We start from the raw sequence: 22663 nt of genomic DNA, 5'->3' as shown, positions 1-22663 counted from the left end.
ACCTTCCGCTCTCCTCCAATGTTCTCAGATCACATACTTGCACCTACACCCCTCTTAAATAACGCAAGAACAAGTTCTCAAGGTGGGATCTAAGGCCAAGAAGACTTCTGTGGGGCCAGATAACATACCCGGCTGCCCAATGGTCAACCTGAAACATGACTTGTCTGATCTGATCACCGTATAGAAGCTATTCAATATCACCCTCAAAACAGGCTTTGTATCTGATGAATGGACAACAGCAACAGTTATTCCCTTGCACAAAGGTGGCGTTTCAACAGACCCTAGTAATTAAAGAGCCATAAGCCTGATATCATCTGTAACACCATGGAAAGGATCATTATGGAACTTATAAATGAGAATACAGGTAACCTACAGACCCCCACCCCAACCTAGCTCAGATTTGTCAAGAGCAGGTCCTGTCTACTTAAGCTGGTTGACTTTTTCAAAAAAAGTTACTGAGCAATGGACAAGGGCAAAATGGTGCACAATGCGTAAATACTTGGTAAAGGTGCTCAACGCCATCCCACACTCAAAGTATCATAGATAAAACATCTCAGCTACTTATACAATATTATGTCCTGGACCAAGTATGCTAGGCAACTCAACAGTTTTCTCAACAGCAGGGAGATAATGACAAAGATTACAGCAATACAGGTTATGTTACATTTGCTCTAAGAACACTGACTGATATTAGAAGCATCACAATGTAAGTTTTCCTTCAAAACTTTTGGTAGATAAACAGGAAAGTTCATAAACCTAGTAACCAGGTAATACCGGGCATTACCACTGCACACATTAATAAATGCTACTAATACCTGTATGTGTACCAGTATATACCTTACCCAAGGAAGCATCTTATGACCTTGGCTGATCATAAATGCATACACAAGAACACAAGCATATGAAATAAACATGAATACAGCTGTATTCTGTTACATTCTGTGCAACTTCACATTATTGTCTTACGATACAAATGTTTTATCTGACGAGGGCATGACAAACAAGACCAGTCCCAGTACGGTCTTCACTAGTGGTTACTGTTATGTCTTCATAATGTGCCTCCTTACCAAAATTCTTTGCTTCTTGCCCACAGCCAACTACATAACCACTTCAGTAAACCTAGCCACCTAGTACAAACACATTACCAACCAAGTTATGGTGTGGTAGACTATCAAATGTGTTGCTAAAATCCAGGAAGACCATACTTATACAACACTTGTACAGTAAACAGGTTGCAGAACTAAGTCAAGTCAGAAACAGACAGGAACTTTTCCACATGAAACCATGCTACAACTAACTTGGTAGACCACTTAGAGTTAGAAACACTAATACCCTATCGTAAGGCATTCTTTTGATAACTTCTTGAAGGATGAAGGTGAGATCAATAGGCTAGAAACAAACTGGATCATTCTTCAGCACCTTCAGCCTTTGTGCATGGAGACCTCTGCTATCGCTCATTTCTGTATGATAACTCCTGTTTCCAGGCACATACTGTGTAGTTTGGATAGAAGTTCCCTAACAGCTTTCCTGAAATACTTCAAGCAAGAACTGTGAAGTCCAGTTAGTGTCTGTGCTTTATCACACTATGATCTATGTTACTTCCTCACTGGTAATACCTGCATACATCAACTTGTATTCCCTCTACCCCATCCCTTTCCTTCTATGCTGGCATTCTTCCCTCCTCTTCTTCCATGAAAAATGAGGTGAAGAAATTGTAAGGTATTCTAGCTTAATTTCCTGCCTCCACACATTTCTTGCATTCTTTTTTTTCCAGTGCCATTATCTACTTTTCTCCTCTTCATTAACATACCTGAAATACTACTACTGTCCATAAACATCCTCTCAAATCATTTCAGCAGCTAATGCAGATTTTGCATACCTGAGGACTATATACATTTTCTTTCCACTCCAATGTCCCTGTTGCACACTTCTTAACCTCAGTGCAAGAAATCTGGACTAGCCAAAACTAAATGGGGGTCAAAGGCCCCCTAAAAAAGAGAGACGGATTTTAAATACTGGACTAATAAACTTCAAAGGTTGCTAGAATAAACAGGTTTTACAACATTATGCATTTCCTAAAGGATATGACGTTTGAAACTCAAATCTCAAACCATTATTTAGTGACTACAATCCTCAACGAATTGTCAACCCCCCCCCCCCCCAAAAAAAGCACAAATTCTATAAGGAACAGATCAACAATATGAGGCAAAAATCTGGAGAGTTGAGCAGTATACCCTGCTGCTTTCATGCACCCATAAGCCCCTCCTCTTATGGTCCTTCTGAATTCCCCTTAAATCTAAGCTGGCTATCTTCTCTTCCTAAACTTCCTCTTTTTGACAAAAGGTGTTCATATCCTCCTTTAAATATTGACTAATTAATTTTTACAACTACTGTGGCCACTCTATGCCACCTATTCATATTTTAACTCACCTGTAATATAAAAAGCCACACCTGTAATCCCAAACATCTGTCCTTGTTGTCCTCTCCAAAACCTACTACTGAGATGAAGAACTACAGTGATATAGCCTAATGCAGTCCGACTCTATCAACTTAACTTTCTCCCCAAATGTCTGTTGGCTAATACCACATCAACAATATTTCCTATCCTGGACGGGAATAAAGGTAAGAAAAAAAAAAAAGAACAGACATCAATTAGTGTAAGTAGAAGAACACATAATATCATGCATCTTAACATGGATAACCTCAATTTAAGGTTAATTAAGTCATATGTTAGCGGTCTATTTGGAATAAATAATCCTATTAGGAGGGTTAAACTTAATACAAACACACATAAGTCTTCAAATAATGAAGGTAACATTTTTTTGAGTTTTTTTTAAGTGTTGTAAAATGTGACACAAGTTCCAATGCTGATAAGAAAAAGCTGTACAAAGGACTAATCTGCCACACATTAGTTTAAAGTGCATGTATCACAAACACTGGAAATAGACATTTCAAAAACTGCCACATACAACCAGTAGGAATAATAACTTCTCACCATAATGGCAACATTTTCCATTTTATCTTGGAATGTTAATGGTCTAACAGGCATAGACAAAAACAAAAGAATATTTAATTATATTAAAAATGCAGACTGCAAATAGTAATGCTACATCAGACACATTTGGAAAGAACTGAGAATGTGAATTTGATAGAGAAAGGATTTCAGGATGGATAGTCAGCAGAATATCAGTGACAAAGGAAAAGAGGAGTTCCAATAGTGACAGAAGAAGGAAAAAAAGATAATGACAAACTTGTGGTAGTAAGGTGGTACTGGCAACGATTGAGGATTGCAAAGGCATGCGTTTAGATCCAAAACTGCTATTATGAAGCTTAAAACATTTTTGGCAGAAATAATCAACTTTAAGCAAGGACTTTTACTTAAAGGTGGGGACTGGAATTTGATTTGCAATAAAGAGGGCCTAGAAGGGAAAATATAAAAAGAGAGGATCATTTTCTGAAGAAATTTATGGAAATATTTGATATGACAGATGAAAATTCAGTAGTAGGAACTTGAGAGAATTTACAAATTATTCCCCAAAGTACAATAACTGGGCTAGACTAGACAGAAATTATATTTCACAGGAACAAGTACATTTGAAAACTTTGACACACATCCAATAACCATTTCAGATCATGTGTCAATAATTACCAAGATGAGACACTAGCACTTCTCCACCTATCTGTTTGATACAAATTTAAGGAATGCGTTGTGAAAATTATTTGGGAGTTATTAAGGAAAACAGAAATTACTCCAGAAGTTACAGCTAGTGAGTAGGATAAAATGAAAGAGGAGTTAAAAGAAAAAGAGATCTAGTTAAGAAGTAACAAGAATTATTTAGAGGGGCTAACAAAGGTAAAGTATTACAGAATAGGGGGACTCTAACAGAACAAGAAGAGGCACAATTGCAGACTACTAAAGAGAAAATAAGAATACCTGGGTAATATGCATGAGTTTAGAAAGATTGCTGTTAAGCAATTTTTTTGATAACTCCAGAGCAGAAAACCTTTTGGCACAACTTAGGCAACAGAAACGTAGAAAGGGTTGTTGCCAAATTAGGAAGCCTATGACAAGAAAAATAACCAGAGATCCTGTGAAGGTATTAGAGATATTTACATTTTATGAAAAATAGTATAGAGCAGAGAAGTTTGGAAAAAACACAAATGGAATTATTTATGGAATACTTAAATATGCCAAAGGTAGATATAAATGAGGGTCAACTATTAAGATTTAAGGTAGGAGGAGATGAGATAAAAATGGTGATGTATTACCAATTTACAGAAAAGTCTCCAGGAATAGATGCCATTATAGTGAGAAGTTTGGAAGCTGCGAGGGAAGAAAGTGATAAAGATTTGGAAGATTTTAACAGTATTTTAAAAGGAGGGGAGGCACCAACACCCTGGAAAATGTGGTGGGTGTAATACCTAAAGATGGTAAAGACCTATTAGACCCATCTTCATACAGGCCCAGCAGGAAGGATTGCTTTCCTGTTCCTAATGATACTATAAAACAAAGCTTTTTTTTTTTTTAAAGAACAAAAGGTTAAAGAAATGATTTATGTATCAGAGTGATGTGGCTTTAAGAATTCTTGATTAATTAATTGAATATTATGTGACACTATATTTTATATAAATTGATGTTTTTTTTTTTTTTTTAAATTAGTGATTGTTTCTGAAGAAGTCTGGTGTAGTGCAGATGGAAGCAGATAAAGTTCTTTTATGCTAAAGTTCCAAGTGTTCTTTGGTATTTTTCCCGGTGCACATATTTTTGTGTTATTTTTTGTTTTGCTGTTTTTTTTGGTTACTTCTTTTTGGGACATCTCTTCATTCATTTATATTTAGAACCATTGGCAAAGAAAATAAGGAACTCAGAAATTCAAGTACAATTAATATGGTGTTCATGAAAAGTTGGCTTTATTTTCAGATATTTTTTACCTGATGGAACAGGAAAAGAACATCTCAGTACTATGGAACATTCTGAGACCGTTCCAGTTTTTTTTGGGGGGGATATAAAATTAATGAAGACAAATAAAGGCTCTAGCTGTAAACTGTGTACCCACACATGAAGTGGCTCAGCAATATCCATATATATGAGGAAATGATAAAATAATTTAGAAGCATAGGTCTCAACCTCTTAAGAGGCCAATGTGGAACACAGACCCTAACAATGTGTGACAAATGGTCAAAATGTGGAACACCCTATTTTCGCACTGCGCGAAATGTGCCATTGTTATGGAGCATGGTAGAACATCTGTAAAATTCAGTAAGACACGTCTCAGATCCGAAACCTTTATTTTATAATCCGCTATTCTAGCCTTCCAATACACCACTGAACAGCCTAGCTCTCCCAGTTCCTATCCTGCTGGGCAACTGGACACACACCACTGGGGTTTATGGACAGCATACCCTGGCCAATAAGGGCACATACACCCCACCCACTGTTAGGATGAGTCCATGGTGCAAGTCGGAGTAGGCCGGGTCCTCAACCCACTTATTACTGGCATATACCCATGCCCATTTGGTGACAGGCAACATGATCAAATCACTTAGAGCCATATTTTACAAGTCCCTACCTCCCTGGACTACATGAAAAGAGACATGGAGGAGATCTCTGATCAGGTAGCCCAGGCTGGTATTTCCCTGACCTGAGTAGCATCTTGCCCTCACCAAGAATGATACCATGGTATAAAGAAAAAATGATCAATTTCAACAATTGGCTAAGCTTCTGGTGTCATTCAAAGGGGATCCAGTGTCTGTCAGCCTGGGATGACATGCTCGACAAGCCATGCTGCTTCGCTACAGACGACTTGCACCTGTCACCCTTAGGCTTTTGAATACTAGCCAAGGTTCTTGCCACCCCCATAGTGCCTTTTTTAGGCAAGGCTCAAAAGACAAACCCACCATCATAAATAGCACAAGTAACAAAAAACTGAGTTTAATGCTACTCAATGCCAGAAGTCTAAACCTCAAAATGCACACACTCGAGGCACTCCTCAGTATGGAGAAAATCGATATATGTGCAGTAACAGAAACCTGGTTTAAGGCTCCAGAGAGCACCCCAGCACTACCAGGCTACAACTCATACCATACATTTTGGCCACAAAACCTGGACCGAAATACAAAAGGCAGGGGCGTATCCATATTCATCAAGGATACCCACACCTCCAGGTTAGCGGCACAGAAAAATGCTTCAGAGATCATCCACGTGCAACTAACAATGGGCAAAACTGAAATTCAAATTGTAGCTTGCTACAGATCACCCACCATGTCCCAGGACCCCCATTCCGCATTTCTGGAAACACTGGGAAACATAAAGGTCCTACCAAACACCCTGATATTGGGTGATTTCAATTACCCAACCATAAACTTGGAGAACTACTCAAGTACTAACTGTCTTGCCCAACATTTCCTAGAATTTATACACTCAAACGCCCTGGATCAACTGGTCAACACCCCCACCAGAGGTGACAACATATTGGACCTGGTTATCACCAACATGGGCGACCAGTGTTCCACACTGGAGGTCAACCCCTCGCTGGTTAGATCTGACCATAAACTAATCACTCTGGATATCCACATTCCACCTCCACCCCTGGTCAAAGAAACCACCGTGAAAAACTTTTCAAAAGCAAACTTCACTTTACTTATGACCAAAGTGGAAAGTTTCAAAGCCCCCATGCCAAAGGATAATGCTGTCCAAGCTGCAAAATCCTTTATAAATGCACTCTACAGGCACCTACAAGAATGCATGGATCATGCTATCCCAAGCAAAACCAAGACTCACTCCTCCAAGCTATACAACAGGAGGCGAAAACTAGTACAGAAAAGAGTAAAATCCCAAGAAGGGAAGACTTTCCTGACCATATCAGCAAGAAACTATGATCCCTCATAAAATCATCCAAGGCTAGCTTCGAAAGAAAAATTGCCAAGGACTCCAAAGATAACCACAAGGCAGTCTTTAGCTATATCAAGAATCTAAGTGGCAATTCTCAGATCTGCTCGGAGTTAGTGCAGAATGGCACAAAATACACTGAACCGACCGATATCGCCAACATCCTGGCAGACAGGTTCAGTGCAAACTTCACCCCCTTCTCACCCCCAAAGGGCCCATAACCATACCAGAAGAATGTAGTGCCCCTGAAATCACAGACACTCAGGTTAAAACAGCCCTCTCCAAAGCCAAAAACACAGCATCAAAGGGACCAGATGATGTCCCAAGGCTGCGTCCTACATGAGTTCAAAGATGAACTAACCCCTCACCTAAACACACTGTTCAAACTCAGCCTCTCCATAGGCTACATGCCCATAGAGTGGCGCACAGCAACGGTTATTCCACTCCACAAAGGTGGAACCACAACAGACCCTGGGAACTGTCGCCCTATAAGCCTGACTAGCTTGGTCTGCAAGGCTATGGAGCGCATCATCATGGATCTCATAAACAGAGACATTGGGAACCTCCAAACACTGGACCCTACCCAGCTCGGCTTTGTTAAGGGCAGATCATGCCTCCTAATCCTGGTGAACTTTTTTGAGAAGTTACCAAGGCTATAGACGAGGGAAAGGTGGTCCACACAGCCTACCTAGACCTCGCAAAGGCCTTCGATACCATTCTCCATTCAGGTATTACAGACAAGTTCACCAGCCCGAACATAACCCTCTACGTCACGAGATGGGCTGCCAACTGGCTAACGGACAGAACCCACATGGTAAGAGTTGCAAGAGCTAAGTCTGACTCTAAACCAGTTACAAGTGGCATTCCCCAGGGCTCAGTCCTAGGACACCTCCTGTTTGGCATATACTTCTCAGAGGTACAGGCAAGCACAAGAGGACTTTGGCTGACCAAGTCGCAGACAACTGCAAGCTAGGGGCTATAATCGACTCTCCGGCAGACACAGACATCCTCTAAAAGGGTCTCACTGAGACAGGTACCGGATGTCAAAACTATGGCTTCAAGCTAAATGCCAAAAAATGCATAGTCATCCCCTTTGCAAAAAACAAAGTACCCACAAACTACCACATAGGTGGTAGCCCCCTAAATATGGAAGACGTAATAAGGGATCTGGGGACCTAAATAGATAGTAACCTCTCCTTTGACAATCACATTGCCAAAGTAGTTAGAAAATCCTTCTATGTGGGCCCATCTAATCACAAAAGGGTTTGCATCCAGATCAAAAGAGGTCATTGTGCCCTCTACGCATCACTCATCAGACCCATCATAGAGTACAATGCCCCATTTGAGATGTACCTTACAAGACACCTGCAACAGCTGGAAAGACCACAGAAGTACCTCACCAAGAGGATCACTGGCTTCAAACAGATGCCCTATGCAGCTCGACTGAAGAAACTCCAGCTGTACTTGGTTGTGTACCGCCTACTCAGAGGTGATCTCTGCCTGACACACAAGGCCATGTCCAACCCAGAATTGATGGACATGCTCCACATAAAACCACATCCCCTCAAGCCATACGCTCTAGGGATCTAAACCTCACCACAATAAATAGGACGTGTTGGAGGGATAGATTCCTGTCCCAGAGACTTCCCATGCTCTGGAACAAGATTCCAATCTACATTAGGCAGAGCTCCTCGCTAACCCTCTTTAAGAGAAACCTTGATTTATCCTGGGGATCATTTCAATGGCTCTGCTGGACAGAGGCACAGGGAACTAATCTAAAGGGGTGGCGAAAGCCAACACATTCTGGCTAGGCTTATAAATGGCTTTGGGCAGATAGTCTAGTATCTACCTATGAACCTACGTGGCTAGCCCTGCCACTGCACTCTGTGATCTGGGTTCTCCTACTGCGCACCACAGTAGACACCAAAGCAGCTGGTCTATACAACTCTTCTCCTTATAGGGCACCATATTGAGTCTATTTCCATTCTAATGCAATAGCTGAAGGTCTAACCACTGATGACTCAACAGAATTCGACTGCGGTAGGGGATAACAAGGTCACAAGCAGTTGGTAGTGGGTGGAGCAGAAATCAAGAACGTCAGGTAAGTAAGCAGACAGGATATGAATTAGGTAAGTAGGAGTGGGATGAACAGGGTAGCTGGAAATGTTAAAGAGAGGATCTTTATAAGGATAAGAGCAGCTAGATCAGAGTTGCATTTTTCAATATAGTCAGCAAGGAGCCCCACTCATCCGTCTTTATTAAAGGGTTGGTAGATAGTTTAGAGACTTTAGGGCCTTTCTGGCCCACAACAGTGATCTCACTAGGGGCTGGAAAGGAATATCCTGTTTTTATGGATTTTTGCCTTCCCCAGCAATTGATTCATAAGTCCATAGGTTCATAATAGATTGTTGATTCAGTTGACCATTTACAGCCTAGCCAACAATCCCACCCACTTACCAAGACATGAATTAATACCAGAGTCCGCCATAGTTTTGGCCCCTTTCCATAAGGAACAGAGTGGTAGACTTGATACGTACTTATGAATGGCATCCAGTTGTCCAAGCCATGCTTAAAAAGGTCATGGAGCTGCTCTGTTTAACATCTAGGGGCAGCTTACTCCATCAGAGAGGTATTCTCTGTGAAAGACATCTCTCTCACCAACAGGTCCTATTTAAGTTTCGGTGGAAGTCTAGGTCTCTTGAGCTGGTGTTTAGGGTGCTATTACTTTTGTGGAGGTGTAAAGGTTACATAGGACAAGAACTTTTGAGAATCTATAAGCAAGGCAAAAATCTGCTCTCAATAGTCAATATGAAATAGAAAACAGTGAGAGTGCTTTAAGGTGGTCAGGTTAACTAAGAGAGGGACATGCTTTTATTTTTTTGTTTTTTGGGAAGAAAACTCTGGGGTCTCTTGAGCGGAGTCATATGGCTAGCCAAGTACATACCAAAGGGTGCATTATAGACTTATTATTGGTATATGGAAGAAAGGCTATGTTATCACAGTTATACTGATTGGCAGAAGGGCCAACTCAGAAGGCTACAATTTAGAAGGGTCTAGGAGAAAGAGGCATAGAGTCAAACTGTCTTTTCTGTTATGCCAGGCAGACTTCAGCGACTTCTGTTGTGAAAACAGCCCTAATGGAGAGGCAGATGTATAAAATGAGGTTCAGTTGGGCAGGTTTGGCCAAGGGCTGAAACCCTCAGGATTCTTTTATTCATTGATGTTGATAGGGGTTTGAAAATTCTGAAGAACTGCTTACATTTGTCTGCCAGGTGACCTGATTAACACTCTTTCAAGTTCTGCCCTTGTACACATCTGCTAATTCAATTATTCGCTTCCAAACTGTTTTTATTGGTCACAGTAAACCCATGGACATTTTTAAATGTAAGAGTATGGCGTCCAGAGATGTAGCCAGAAATTTATATTTTGTATCCATACCTCATGCTGTTACCCCCACCACCCACACATCATTTAAAAAGATGTACTCAACCTTGACAGTGTTGCCTGTGTACACTCAAGGGGCACACCATTATCTTGGTGCATTCTTATATAACATAAGCATGTTATGTAAAGCTTTATACAATAAACACTAGTTTAGACATTTCTAAACGTTCTGTATCGTTGTGATAAAATTTCTGAGAGATGTCTAGAAAAACTCAGTACAGCAAGTATTGCTCAGCTACACCCTTGATAGTATCTTTATTTACTGAAAACGAACATATTTTCCCATCCAAGTATTATTTCTATTCCATTATCGACAATACCGGCTGAACCCCGCTCCTGGAGTATTTTTACTAAGATGTCTACTTCCCCAGACCTTAAAAATGAGTCACAACTGACCAAAGATGCATGCTGTATTACTGGAAAAAAGCCATTGCACTGAAATCCTGCAACTCCACGTATATATTGTACTCTATGAAACTAGGACATGAAAGAGCTGGGGTGCTGCTTAAGTTACCCAAGCCACAAGTGAACTTGCCGTTTCATTACCTGTCAGTTTGACACTACAGTGACTTCCACAAAAAGTTATAATGTGTTTATTGTAAAAAAAAAAAAATAACGATATCTTGTATTTACATCTTTCTGCTTTCATCTCACTAAGCAATCCATAGTGAGATGAAAGCAAAAAGACATAAATAAATCTCTCACACTATAACACGTGAAGACAGCTAGAGTTACTTTGCTCACGAAGATCTGTGGCCAGTGTCATTGGCTCTTGTCCTCCTGAAACTCGTTACTTGACTGGCTCATATACCGCATTCGCGATTGGCTGCAAGAGCGGTGTACGAACCAATCAAAATCTGTAGAGCACAGCCAACACTGTGTAATGTAAACAGGCAGCAGAGAGATATGCACTGGTTTGTATACCACAATGCCGACTGGCAGTAATTGCGGTACACAAACCAATCAGAATGCGTGTAGCAGAGCCACAGCTGTTCAATGTGGAACAGCGGAACAGCAGCTTCACTCGTCGTTAAATGCGGAGCATTCCGCATAATCCAGAGCACTTGGATGCTCAGTTTAGGAGTATGGATAAAAACGGATTCTGTAATTGCAGCTAAGGACATGTGAGAAGAGACCTAAAAATAACACAAAACTGAAAAACTGGAAGCTCTTGCCTATGGATATTGCTAGCAAGATACAAGAAGTAAAAAAAGGTCTTTAGTCCCTTTAGTTTTATACACAGGTCAGGCAAATTTCGTCAATGAGGAGAAGCTGGGATACCAATTAATAACGAGATGAAGGATTTTATACGGGAGGGGAAGAGGGCAAGAGTCAAGTGGGATAAATTGATCCTCCCAGTAGAACAACAAGGTTTAGGATTATCTGATTTGAAGGGATATTTTACAGCTGCATAGTTAAGACTCTTATGCACAACACAAGCAGAAAGCTACAATTCAAAGTGGAAAAGGATGATGATGAAGCAAAGAGTAATTCAAGAAATAAGGAAAAAGTAGGATTTTGGACACAGATCCATAATGAGAATAAGAACAGTCATACAGAATATTACATTCATAAAGTAGCAGAAAGTATACTACGAAAAAAGCCAACATGTGAATGGAGAAAGGAGATTCTGCCACTAGCGATGACTGCAATTAGGGGTACAGAGAATACGTAAAAGGGGAATAGAATTTACTGGAGGAAGCTGGCAAAGGAACGAAAGTTAACAAAATGGGAGGAGGCCATGAAGACATGATTGCCTTCCCTATCAGGGACTGATATCACAGTACAAAGGGAAAGTGATAGGGGAATCCTAAATGAAAGACCTTTAATGGCTGAGCTTTTAACTGAACCTAGAACAGAAGCTGCTGTTAAAAAGGGATAATTAGCAGGGCATAAAAATATTGCAGGTTAACTACAGGACTCAATCAGAAGAAGTCAGAAAAGATTGGGAAAAGAGCTTAGACAAGCAATTCACAAAGAAACAATGGGAGGGCATGTGTATAGCTCCAAAATGTGCAAAAATCAAGATGATTTAGGATTTTTGCCTGGAAGTGTTTGCTTACATACTTTTATACCCCAAGTAGACTCCAAAACATTTTTCCTCAGGGAGACTGGAGGTGTAATAGGGAAGAATAAGGTACATGGCAGCATATGTTCTCTCAGTGTAATGTGTTAGCAGACATTAAAAATTCCCTACAGAATACACTATCAGGAATACTTGGACAAAAGAGTGGAACTAAGGAAGTGTTTTTTTTTTGAGATGGGATACAGGATCTGAACTGCCTAGACATTGTAAGGCCTTGTTAAGTTTAATTCTGGTGACTGCCAAAAAAGCAGTTACTAGAAAATGTAAATCAAAGTGTAAACCAACTATACTTGAAGCAGTGAATATCATAACAGAGCTAAAAGAACAGGAATGTGGATCTTTAGAAAGGGTAGGAGTAAATTATTTAGATAAAATGGAAATTGTGGGAACAATACATGCAGAAAAATGTACTGGAGGAGGAGGAGTGAGGTTTAACAGAAGACAGGAATTAAACAATTTGTGTAATGCTACATTGATTATAGAGTATAGAACAATAAATATGCTTTATAGTGTTTGTAAATGTGAGCTTGTTAATAAGGCATGATTACTTTTATATACATGTAAGTTTGCCTATGTTAAAAGTGATAGTTCAATAAAGGTGTTTAAAAAAAACAGAATATTTCCTATCCTTGCTAAGGCCATCACCTTTTGTTCACGGCAAGCTTCCACTAATAGGTTCATAGGTTCATACTAGGCTATCTGCCCTACGGCATTTACAAGCTAGCCAGAGTGTGTTTGGCTTTCGCCACCCATTTTAAATTAATTTTGCTATGCCCTTTTTTGAGGTTAGTATACTGTGCCTCCGTCTAACAGTGACACAGAAGTGATACCCAGGGTAAACCTATGATCTCCCATCCACTCATCAAGATTCCTCTTGAAGAGAGTCAATGAGGGACTCTGCCTAACCTGGACTGGGATTTTATTCCAGAGTGAAGGGAGCCTCTGGGTTATAAATCTGTCCCCCCAGCATGTCCTATTTATTTCAGTGCTGAGGTTCAAGTCTCTCAAGCGCGTAGCTCGATGGGATTTGGATTTTCTGAGGTGCAGCATGTCCATTAATTCCGGGTTGGACATGGCTTTATACGTCAGGCACAGACCGCCTCTGAGCAGGCAGGTATGCCACTGAGTAGAGCTGGAGTTTCTTTAACTGGGCAGCATATGGCATCTGTTTGAGCACTATGATCCTCTTGGTGAGGTACTTTTGGGGTCTTTCCAGTTGTTGCAGGTGTCTGGTAAGGTACATCCCGAAAGGGGCATTGTACTCAATTATGGGCCTAATGAGGGATGAGTAAAGAGGCACGATGACCTCCCCTGATCTAGATGTGAATCCCTTCATGATTAGGTGGGCTATATAAAATGTTTTTCTAACCACTTTGGCCATGTGGTTGTCAAATGAGAGATTGCTATCAACTTGGGTCCCCAGGTCCCTAATTACTTCTTCTGTACTTAATGGATTACCACCTATGTGGTAATTTGTGGGCACTTTGTTTTTGCCAAAGGGATGACTATACACTTTTTGGCGTTTAGCTTGAGGCCATGGCTCTGGCACCAGTTGTCTGTTTCTATGAGGCCCTTTTGGAGGATGCTTGTGTCGGCTGGAGAGTCAATTATGGTGCCCAGTTTGCAGTCATCTGTGAACTTGGTCAGCCACAGTCCTCCCGTGTTGGCCTGTACCTCTGAGAAATATATACCGAACAAGAGAGGTCCCAGGACTGAGCCTTGTGGGATGCCACTTGTAACTGGTTTGGAGTCAGACATGGCTCCAGCAATTCTAACCATGTGGGTTCTGTCCTTGAGCCAGTTTGCAACCCATCTAGTGACATAGGGGTTTATATTTAAGCTGGTGAGCTTATCTATAATGCCCGAGTGGGGTATTGTATCGAAGGCTTTTGCGAGGTCCAGGTAGGCTGTGTGGACCACCTTCCCCTCGTCAATGGCCTTGGTGACTGTTAGAAATCAACCAGGTTTAAGAGGCAGGATCTGCCCTTAACAAAGCCGAACTGGGTAGGATCCAGTGTCTGTAGGTCCCCAATATCTTTATTTATGAGGTCCATGATGATCCTTTCCATAGCTTTGCAGACCAAGCTAGTCAGGCTTATGGGGCGATAGTTTCCAGGATCCGTTGAGGCACCACCTTTGTGGAGAGGGACCACTGTTGCTGTACGCCACTCTTTGGGTACATATCCTGTAGTAAGGCTGAGATTGAACAATAGTTTTATGTTTGGGTTTAGCTCTTCTTGGAGTTCATGTAGGACGCAGCCTGGGACACTGTCTGTTCCATTGATGCTGTTGTTTCTGCTTTGGAGAGGGCAGCTCTCACCTGAGCATCTGAGATGTCAGGGGGGCAGCACTCTGCTGGGATAAATATTTGCCCTTTTGGTGGGGGGGGGGAGTTTGCACTGAACCTGTCAGCTAGGATGTTGGCAATGTCTGTGGGTTCGGTGTATTTTTTGTCATTTTGGACTAATTCTGAGCATATCTGGGAATTCCCACCCAGTTTCCTAACATAACTAAAGAAAGCCTTGTGATTATCCTTTGTGTCCTGTGCAATTTTTCTCTCGAAGCTAGCCTTAGACGATTTTATGAGTGCCCGTAGTTTTTTGCTAATACTGATCAGAGATGCCTTCCCTTTTGGGATTTTGCTCTATCATGTAGTAGCTTCCTCCTTCTATTGTATAGTTTGTTTATGGCTGGGGTCCACTAGACAGGACGTCTGCCTTTGGAGGATTGGGTCTTGGTTTTATTTGGGATTGCATGATCCATGCATTCCTGAAGGTGTTCATAGAATGCGTTAATAAAGGATTCTGCGGTCTGGGCCATATTTTCCACAGGCCCAGGGGCTTTGAAGGATTCCACCTCGGTTTTGAGGAGTGTGAAATTTGCTTTAGAGAAGTTTTTCACTGTGGTTTTCAGGGCAGGGGGTGGAGTCGAGATGTGAATATCCAGTGAGATTAGTTTATGGTCTGATCTTACCAGTGAGGGATACACTTCTGGTCTGGAGCATAGAGTCCCCATGTTGGTGATGATCAGGTCCAGTATGTTTTCCCCTCTTGTGGGAGTGGTAACAAGTTGTTCCATAGCATTTGAGTTTATAAATTCTAGGAACCTTTGGGCTAGGGTGTTGGAGCTAGAGTAATGCTCCCAATCTATGTTTGGGTAGTTGAAGTCACCCAATATAATGGTGTTTGGAGAGACCTTCATATTTTCCAGTGTTCTAAGGAAGGCCGAGTGGGTTTCCTGGGTTTGGGAGGGTGGTCTGCAGCAAGCTATAAACTGGAAGGCAGTTTTACCCACTGTTAGTTGCACATGGATAGTCTCTGATGCTTCGTGCTGTGCCACCAACCTGGAGGTGTGGGTATCTTTGACGAATATTGATACTCCCCCTCCTTTTATGGTACGGTCCAAGTTTTGGGGCCGAAAAGCATGGTATGAGGTATAACCTGGTAGTGCTGGGGTGCTCTCTGGAGCCTTGAACCAGGTTTCTGTTACTGCACAGATATCAATGTTCTCCATGCTAAGGAGAGTTTTGAGTGCGTGCATCTTGAGGTTTAGACTTCTGGCATTGAGTAGCATTACTCTTAGTTTCTTATCCCTTGTGATACCTATGGAGGTGGGTTTGTCTTTTGAGCCTTGCCTAAAAAAGGCACTATGGGGGTAGCAAGAGCCTTTGCCAATATCCGAAAGCCCAGGGGTGACAGGTGCAAGCCGTCCCTAGCGAAGCATCGTGGCTTGTCGAGCATGTCATCCCAGGCTGACAGGTATTGGATCCCCTTTGAATGACACTAATACTTAAGCCAATTGTTGAAATTGATCGTCTTGTCTTCATATTGTGGCATCATTCTTGGTGAGGGTAAGATGCTACTCAAGGTCAGGGTCATACTGGCCTGGGCTACATGCTCAAAGAGCTCCTCTATGTCTCTTTTCATGTAGTCCAGGGAGGTACGTCTCAGGTCATTCACACCAGCATGGACAATGACTGAGTCATATTTGTACTTGCCTTGGAGTGACCTGAGTGCTTGTATTATGTGGCGGATCCTAGCACCCGACAGGCAGCTCACCATGACCTTCTCCTTGTTCAGCCTGGTGAGCGGGACATCAGTGTGCCTGACGATAGTCACCTATTACAAGTGTATCAGGTGTGTTGTTTAGCCTTAAGGGCTGTGACTGTTTGGCACACTGGCTTTGTGTTGCACGTGTTTTGTTTTGGGGTAGCGGTTTTCTTGGGTGTCTGCTTTGGAGGTCTCTGCTGCTTAGGCAGATTTTTATTTAGAGCCTCCGAGTATGTTTTTGTGTGTTTATGTGTTTGGTTTGCTGTCATGGTAGGTCTATGTGAGACTGGAATTGTATTGAGTGTGGTTTCCTTCTCCTCCTGATTGGTTTCGCCAGTACTGAGTTGAGAGAGCTTAGCCTCCAGTATCGCTATATGGTTGCATCTCTCACATGTGTTGGAATTTGTTGGGAGGAGGAGAGGGTTGTCTGTGTACATGAGGCAGTTGTAACATTGCCTCAAGATTCCCAGATTCACCAGCTGGACCGGAGAGGAGATTGACAACTGACCTTTGGACATGCTAGAATAGTATTGGGAATTCCTTTATAATTGAAAAAAAAGGGCCAATGGGGAACGAGGTACTCAAGGGGAGTTTGTGAGGGTGTAGTGCTTTTAATATTTTAGTGCTGACTTATATAATTGCTTTAGTGAGCAAGTGCCAGGTAACTTAAATGCAATGTGTTTCAGGTAACTTAAATGCAAAAACGACAAACAGTAACTTTCTTTCAAGTGAAACAAGGAAATAAGTACAGTAAGCAATGTAGATATCACTAGGGATCCACAGAAGCGCTGAAAAGCCGCATTTTAGGTGGAATTAGCGTTTCAGGGAAAAAAGCAAACAAACAAGCAGCATACAAATAAAGCTAGATTCAACAGGCCTGGATCTAGTCTATGCTACAGCAAACAAGGTGTACCAATTTCAGTAAAAAGCAGTTTAGATATGCAGGAACTATAAGCCTTTAACCAGAAATTCCCAGCTAGAAGGACAGAGTCCAGCCTCTCCTCCCACAAGAGTGCAGACCACGAACCCTTTTAATGTAAAATAACTGGCTTGAAGCCCAAGTGCTTAAAACAGAATTAATACACTTTTAGAATAACAGACACTGAGCCCTCAATCAGCAGTTCCCAACTTAGAAGGATATAAGCTACCTGTCCTGCCACCACAGTGCAGACCACAAACCTTCCTAATGTAAAACAACTGGTCTGAAGCCCAAGTGCTTAAACTAAAAGGCTTAGAATGAGTTACACCAAGCAGTAATAAATACAATTGAGTACTTTTAAGATGACGGAAAAGCAAAATAAAGTAGGAAGAAACACAAATACAGTAAAAGCAGATTTTTTTTTTTTTTTTTTGAGTGAGCAAATGAGATGGGCCCAGGAGTTACAGGACAGAAACAAGTGCAAATGCATGCCTTCAAATCAGAAAGTTGAGAGAGATGGAAGACCGCCCAAACGGCCAATAACTACAAATTCTGGGCCAGAACCACTCCTTATGTGGTAGACAGGTTACCTAATGCTTACCACTCCCACTGATAAGCTAGAAGGCTTCCCTCCAACACAGAAAGGCTTGGGGGCTCAGAAGCTTACAAATAGTCCTGGATACAGCAAATCTGTATCTGGAACACTAATTACAGGAAAGGTAGGAAACAGGCTTACAATTTTTTTTTTTCAGAAAAGTAGCAAAAAAGTACAGTTTTGTACCTACCATAAATGTAGATGTTCGAGGATCTACATTGCTGCAGTCATGACCTGTGGGTAGTCCGCTGTCCTCGGTCGGCCCGAATACCAAAGGGCTAGTCTGGCGTCGGTCATTGTCACCTAGAGCTGACGTCAGTACGCAGTAGTACTTAAGCGCATGACCAACACCATATCCTCAGTCTTTCTTGCCCCAGATGTCAGAAGGCCTAAAAAGAAAGGCCAAAGCCAAAAATAGGAAATTCCCAACAACCCCCAGTGTGTAAGTAAAGAATATCTCCAAACGAAACCCAGCAACCCCAACCTATAGAGGGGAAGGAGGGAGGGAAAATTGGACTGCAGCAATGTAGATCCTCGAACATCTACATTTATGGTAGGTACAAAACTGTACTATGTTCTTCGTCTCACATTGCTGCAGTCATGACCTGTGGGTAGAATCCCAAAGCAAAGGAAAAGGGAGGCTGGCAAGTTACAAAGCATTAGGAGCTGCTAACATGCCCTGTAAAACTGCAGTGGCAAACCCAGCCCTGGACTTGGAATAGAGAGGGAGATGGTAATGCTTAGTGAAAGTGTGTACAGAACTCCAAGTAGCTGCCTCCAAAATATCCTTAGTAGCTACACCCCTCAAAAAAGTAGTAGAAGTGGCAGTAGCCCTAGTAGAATGAGGTCTGATCCCAGCAGGGACATCCTTCCCATGATGAGAATAACAAAAGGCAATACAATGACCAATCCACTTTGAAATAGTCTGCTTAGAAACAGCTTTCCCCTGTGAACTCAAAGCAAAAGAAACAAATAACTGTTGAGTCTGTCTGAACTCCTTAGTTCTGTTCAAGTAGTAACGTAACTGCCTGTGGATATCCAAAGAATGCAAGACTTTTTCCCCTTTATTTTGGGGGTCAGCATAAAAAGTAGGCAAATGAATAGACTGATTTAAGGCCACACTAGAAATCACTTTAGGCATAAAAGTAGGGTTAGTCCGCAAAGAAACTCTATCCTTATGGAATATCAAAAAAGGTTCAACTGCCATGAGAGCCTGCAATTCAGATACCCTCCTAGCAGAAGTAATGGCCAACAAAAAAGCAGTCTTCCAAGACAAAAACTTCAGTTCAGACGTAGCTGCAGTTTCAAAAGGGGGTAAAGTAAGTTTCTCCAAAACAAAATTGAGATCCCAGGAAGGAGTAGGAGCTCTACGTGGGGGTCTTATATTCCTTGCCCCTCTGAGAAATTGTTTGAACAAAGGATGAGAAAATAAAGGAGGGTCACAGTCATAGTGAGCAGAAATGGCTGCAGCATGAACCTTCACAGAAGAGAATGACAAACCCTTGTCCAGTAATTCAGTAAGGTACTGTAGTGCAAAACTCAAATTAGGCACTGAAACATCAAAACCCTTTGCAGTGCTCCAAAGAAAAAATCTCTTCCATTTATCAGCATAAACTTTTCTAGTGCTAGGCCGCCTAGCTTCCAAAATGACATCTAAAACCTGTTGAGGAAGCTGAGACCCCACCGGCTCCATCACAGAATACGACAGGCTGTCAGATGGAGGGACTGCACCTGAATATTGAGAAAATGATTGTTTGACTGGGACAACAAATGAGGAATCTGTGGCAGAGGCCAAGGAGGCTCCTGGATTAAACTCCTCAGCAGAGGATACCAATGTTGACGTGGCCAGTCTGGTGCTATTAGAATCATGCAAGGCTTGTCCTGTCTGACTTTCAAGAGTACCTTGGGGAGAAGAGGCAGAGGAGGAAAAGCATAAACGTGAAGGTTGTTCCAACTGAAAGATAGAGCATCCACTTTCCAGGCATCTGGGTGGAGCATCTTTGTGCAAAATTTTGGAAGTTGAAAATTCAGTGGGGAAGCGAATAGATCTATGTCTGGAGTTCCCCAAGCCACAGTCAATTGTTCGAAAATCTGAGGATCCAGTTTCCACTTGTGGGGATCCACCATTTGTCTGCTCAAAATATCTGCTAGGGAGTTCTGTGCTCCTGGCAGAAACCTTGCTTGAAGATTGATTCGCAAACTCAGAGCAGTCTCCCATAAAATCATTGCTTGTCTGCAAAGAGGGTAGGAATGGGTTCCCCCCTGCTTGTTGATGTACCACATGACTGTTGTGTTGTCTCTTTGTATCAACACCTGTCCTGGCTGAAGTAGTTCCTTGAAGGCCATCAAAGCAAATTGAACTGCTAACATCTCCTTCATGTTGATATGCAAATGTAGTAGTTTGGGAGGCCACATGTCTTGTATCCATTTTCCATTGAAGTGTGCTCCCCAAGCCAAGTCCGAGGCATCCGTCGTTAGGATCTGACTCGCCTCTGGTCGGGACACAGAGAGTCCCTTCTTTAGGTGACATTCCTGAGCCCACCACAGTAATTCTTTCTGGATGCAAGGTATAATCCGAATGACAGTGTCCAAACTGTGGCAGTGTTGAGCCCACACACTTTTGAGATACCATTGTAGCTTACTCATATGCAGTTTGGCATTGGGAAGTACTAGAATGCAAGATGCCATGAACCCCAAGGCTTGGAGGACTGTCCTTGCAGTCAGCCTGGACATTACTGATAACTGCTGGAAGTAGAGAGGAAGAGTTCTTTGTTTGTCCGGGGTCAGAAATGCCATCTGAGAGGCTGTATTCAGTCTCACACCCAGAAAGCACATGTCCTGAGAGGGCACTAGACTGGACTTTATTTCGTTCACAGTATACCCTAGGCATCTTAAAACTGTCATTACATACTGGAGATGCTGTAGTAATTTGCCTTTGCTTTGAGCAAGAATCAGGCAATCGTCCAAATAAGGATAAATTTGTATTCCTCTCTGTCTGAAGAAAGCAATCACAGGAGCCAGAACTTTTGTGAACACCCTGGGCGCAGTAGATAAGCCAAAGGGCAATGCAGAGAATTGATAATGTGAAGTACCAGCCCGAAATCCCAGGAATCTCCTGCAGCTGGGCTTGATAGGGATGTGAAGATAGGCCTCTTTGAGATCCAGGGTTACCATCCAGTGATCTTTGCCTATCATAGGCAGAAGTTGTTGTAATGTTAACATCTTGAACTTTGGAATTTCCAGGTAGGTGTTGAGAATGGACAAATCCAGAATTGGCCTCCAAGTGTTTCCTTTCTTTGGTACTAGGAATAGACTGGAATAAAATCCTAGGCCTACTTCTGAAGGAGGGACCACCTGAATTGCCTCCATCTGCAAAAGTAAAGAAATCTGCTCCTGAGCCTCCAGCCTTTGCTGAGGAGGCACATCCGGCATGCCTTTGAAAGGAGGAAAAGTGTGAAAATAAAACTTGTAACCTTGATTTATTATATCCAACACCCATTTGTCTTGGGTGATCAAATTCCAGTTTTCTTTGAAAAGTCCCAACTTTCCTCCTAGAGGAGCTGCCAGTAAGGAAGGGTCTGGCAGCGGAAAATACAGGTCATTGGGTCTGCTTACGAAAGGGCTGACCCCTGCCCTCACCAGAAGACTGTGCAGGAGAACTCCAAGTCCTAGGTCTAAAGGAACCCTGAGCGTGAGCCCTGCCTCTACCACGTCTAGACCTGCCCTTAGGCTGATAATCCAAAGAAGGATAAGACCATCCCCTAGCAGGCCAATTCCTACTAAACTTAGGGGGCTGCACCTGCAAAAAATCCTTGACCGTCTGCATAGACTTAGCCTTATCTTCCATCTTTTTCAAAACTGATTCCACAGGAGGACCAAAAAGAACTTCAGATTGAAGAGGAGCATCCAAAATCCGAGCCTTTACATGTTCTGACAAATTTTGATCCTTAAGCCAGGCATGTCTACGAATAACTGAACCTGTAGCAGCCACCCTAGAAGAAGCCTGAAGAGCATCAAAACCACACTGCAAAGAATGCTTGCCAACTTGATCTGATGCATGAACCAACTCCTGAAGCTCCTTACACTCTATACCCTCAGATAAAGCATCCACCTTAGATTTCAATTGGCCTAATAAAAAGTTCTGATACTTCAGCATATGAAATTGACAATTCAAGGCCCTCATAGCTAACGTAGAGGAGGTGTACACTTTTTTCCCCCACCTGTCTAACGCTCTAGAATCTTTATCCAAAGGGACTGGATTTTTAGCCACAGAAGCCCTAACACCCTTAGGGCCTTGAATAATAGTTTCCGGATCAGCTCTAGGACTCTTATACAAATACTTATGTGCTTCTGGAACTCTGTAATACCTGTCTGGCTTAACAGGGGCCGGAGGCAGAGAATCAGGATTAAGGGAAGATTCAGAAAAAACATCCTGAACAACATCTAAGACAGGAGGAATAGCCAAGGGCCTATGTTGTGGCAGAAACAAAAATTCCCTAAGCCTTTTCCGAGAATCTGAAAAATCTTGACCTTCCCACTTGAAATGCTCCCTCATGGTATGTAAGGTTTCAGAAAAAGAAAAATCTTCTGGAGGAGAAGCAGAAGGACAGGAGTCCTCTGCATCCGAATCAGAATAGGAAGGAAAATCCTGAATTTCTTCAGCTGAGGAATCAGAGTAGTC

General features: G+C 42.1%; 1 protein-coding gene across 1 annotated transcript in view; it reads right to left on the bottom strand.

Annotated features, from left to right (window-relative positions):
- The window catches only part of TRAPPC12 (trafficking protein particle complex subunit 12), a 791394-nt gene that overhangs the window by 36922 nt on the left and 731809 nt on the right, over positions 1–22663 (bottom strand). The window lies entirely within an intron of this gene.

The sequence above is a fragment of the Protopterus annectens genome, chromosome 1.part0, assembly GCF_019279795.1.
Source record: "Protopterus annectens isolate FY-2018-M chromosome 1.part0, PAN1.0, whole genome shotgun sequence".
NCBI classification, from domain to species: Eukaryota; Metazoa; Chordata; order Ceratodontiformes; family Protopteridae; genus Protopterus; species Protopterus annectens.
The sequence above is the reverse complement of the archived record's forward strand: the minus strand, read 5'-3'. Positions and strand labels throughout refer to the sequence as shown.